This window comes from Mercurialis annua, linkage group LG1-X, assembly GCF_937616625.2.
Source record: "Mercurialis annua linkage group LG1-X, ddMerAnnu1.2, whole genome shotgun sequence".
NCBI classification, from domain to species: domain Eukaryota; kingdom Viridiplantae; phylum Streptophyta; class Magnoliopsida; order Malpighiales; family Euphorbiaceae; genus Mercurialis; species Mercurialis annua.
The window spans coordinates 8,752,951-8,755,785 of record NC_065570.1 but is presented as its reverse complement, the minus strand read 5'-3'; the positions used below and the strand labels follow the sequence as shown (position 1 = coordinate 8,755,785).

General features: G+C 27.6%; 1 long non-coding RNA gene across 1 annotated transcript; it reads left to right on the top strand.

Moving 5' to 3' along the window:
• The first annotated feature begins 1,047 nt into the window (after window positions 1-1,047).
• Window positions 1,048-1,913, top strand: LOC126665778 (uncharacterized). Its single transcript, XR_007637695.2, has 2 exons — window positions 1,048-1,588; window positions 1,684-1,913. It is a non-coding gene; the product is annotated as an uncharacterized LOC126665778 (long non-coding RNA).
• Window positions 1,914-2,835: the final 922 nt, after the last annotated feature.

Sequence of the window (2,835 nt, the reverse complement as noted above, 5' to 3'; positions counted from 1 at the left end):
GTCAAAAAAACCTCTAGTAATGACTTCAAAATGAGTAATTCTCATATGTTCTATATATTAGAAAATTAAATTGGTCGATAAATACAGTTGTATTTGGTTTGATGTTATAAATAAACTTTAACTTTTGATTTGTTTCGATTTTAGACATAAAAAATATTTACTTACATTTTAGTTTAAACTGAACCGACTAATTTGATTATTATTTTTTTAAAATAATAGTATATGATTGCAGATTTATTCATTCGGTTATGTTTTAAAAAATAATAATAATTCAATTTGAAAAAATTAATTTGAATCGTTTTTAACTATATACACCTTCATAATTTATATCCGGGTTAAAATTCTCTAATTTCACTTTAACTTTAGTTTGAGATGTCAAATTCAGCTCATCTACATCGTTTCTTATATGTAAAAAAATGTAAATTAATTAAACTAATTAGACTCTTTTGACTTACACATTTCATTTTATGAGAAATGGTATATATCAATGAACTTGACGTCTCAAGTTAAAGTCATGAACTTGAGAACAATATTGTAAGATCCGAACCGGTGGCTAAACTAGCAAGGCTACTGGTTTTCGGTTCAACAACATATTCAATCAGCTGAGTAAATAATAGTTGAAAAAAATAAAATTAAGATATAAGTTAGGATATATCGCTTGAATCAGCAGTTCAACCCCCAATTTAACAGGCGGTCAATCCTTGTCATTATGGTCCAACCCGAACCAATCAAATTTTGATTTCAAAAATTGATTGAATCATACGGTTAGTCGGTTTCCGGTTCAACAGGCCGATCCGGTATATATTTTTTCTAATAACTACTTGTTATTAAGAGGACAACCAACCCTTTATATCCGCCCACCAGGTCATCTCCAAATATAATATATCATTAAATAATATACAAAAACAAAATATTTATTTAATAATATAATAATATTTAATTTTCTCTATATAAAGTATAAACAGATATCTAAAAATTTCTTTTTCAAACATATATATAAGTCCAAGCTCAACAAACAATGAGAAAATAACTAGGGGTGAGCAGAAACCGAACCAGACCGAAAAACCGAACCGAACCAAACCGAAATTTATTGTTTGGTTCGGTTTTTCGGTCAAAATGGTCTGGTTCGGTGTTAGATAATAATAAGTTTGGAGTTTGGTGTTTGGTTCGGTTTGAAATTATTAAAAACCGAAATAACCGAAAACCGATTTAACCGAATACATTGCATTTTGTTTCTAGGTAAATATGTCACTGCCACATGTATTAGCTTTGGGTCCCGTTCATTTTCATTTCATCAATAAATCAGCCCAAAAAACTACACCGTTTAAAAGCCATATATATACATCCTTATAAATTTTAAAACCCTAATCTCATTTCGTTTTTCTCTCACTCATTCAGCCTCTTACTGCTCCCTCCCTTTGTTCATTTTCTTCTTACTTCTCAATCATACAAATTCTAGATATCTCATTGATTTGTTCAATCTCTCTACAAAACTTTTCAATATAATATTTTATTTGATCAAAAAAATTTCTCTGAGGATTAGCGTTGTGATTAGAGGAGAAAGCTACCATTTTCACTGCTCGAATCTGTAAGTTTGCATGCGTTTTATTTTTGTTTGTTTTATTATTGCTATAATTATGTCTTCTTAGATCTTAATTCGTTTTTTATTTTTATATTTGACAGATCTATAACTCCTCACAAAATCAAGCTTCTGGAGATCCTCTCTCTTGCTGTTCTTCTTTTCACTTATTTTTTTTTATTCACTTCTTTATGTTAATTAGTTTTTTGGTATTATTAGTTTTAATTTAAATTTTTTTGATGTATTATGATTTGTAATATTCATGTAATAATATGGAATTTTCTGTTTATTTTTGATGAAAATGAAATTTCTGTTTCATTTAATAATTGTTAAATTTTGGGATTTACTTCTTGTTTTGTAATTTTAAACCGATAAAAATTATGGAGACCGAACCGAACCGACCGAAGTTTTTCGGTTAAAAAAATTTCGGTGTTTGGTTAAATAAAGAACGGTTCGGTTTGGAATTTTTCAAAACCGAAAACCGAAAAAACCGAAAAAATTTCAACCGAACCGAACCGAACCGACCGATGCTCACCCCTAAAAATAACAGTCTAAATCCCTGTTGTGATGGACATTAATTCGCCGGTAATTAACTAATTCGAAGAATTTTGGTGAATGCATTTGATTTCTTAAGTAGTAATTTTTTGAATATACACAAAAATCTGAAGTCTCAACTAATTTACTTTTCCTTGTCATGTACCTTTGACGCATTAGGTTAGAAAAATCGTTCTAAAATCATTTTAGGTTCGTATCTATAAATTCTTATTCTTCTTTTCTCATGTTGAGTAATTCTTTTAGTTTGAGGAATTCTTTTAATTATAAAATAAAATTAGGCGTGTTCTATGATTATTTATCACCTATAAAATAGAGATCGCTTTGTCCATTTATTATAACCTGACGGATAATAATTTTTTTATCTAATAGTATTAAAAAGACAAATTTAGAAAAAATTATATAGTTGGCTAAAGGTCCAATGGAATTTAAATTCATATAATATATTTAATTAATGTTTGTCTGAGAATCATGTTAGAAATGAAAAAAAATACTCTCCCTAAGAAAATAAAATAATAAGAAACAGCTGAATCAAATAAAATATTATCATGTTAAATATTATATAATATAATATATTTATAGTTTAATGAGTAAAAATAAAAATTATATCTTTTATGGTCATTTAATATATAAACAGCAACAGCTAATCAAATCTTATCAAACACATATGGTTTATAAGTTATCAGTTAACAGCCAACAACTAA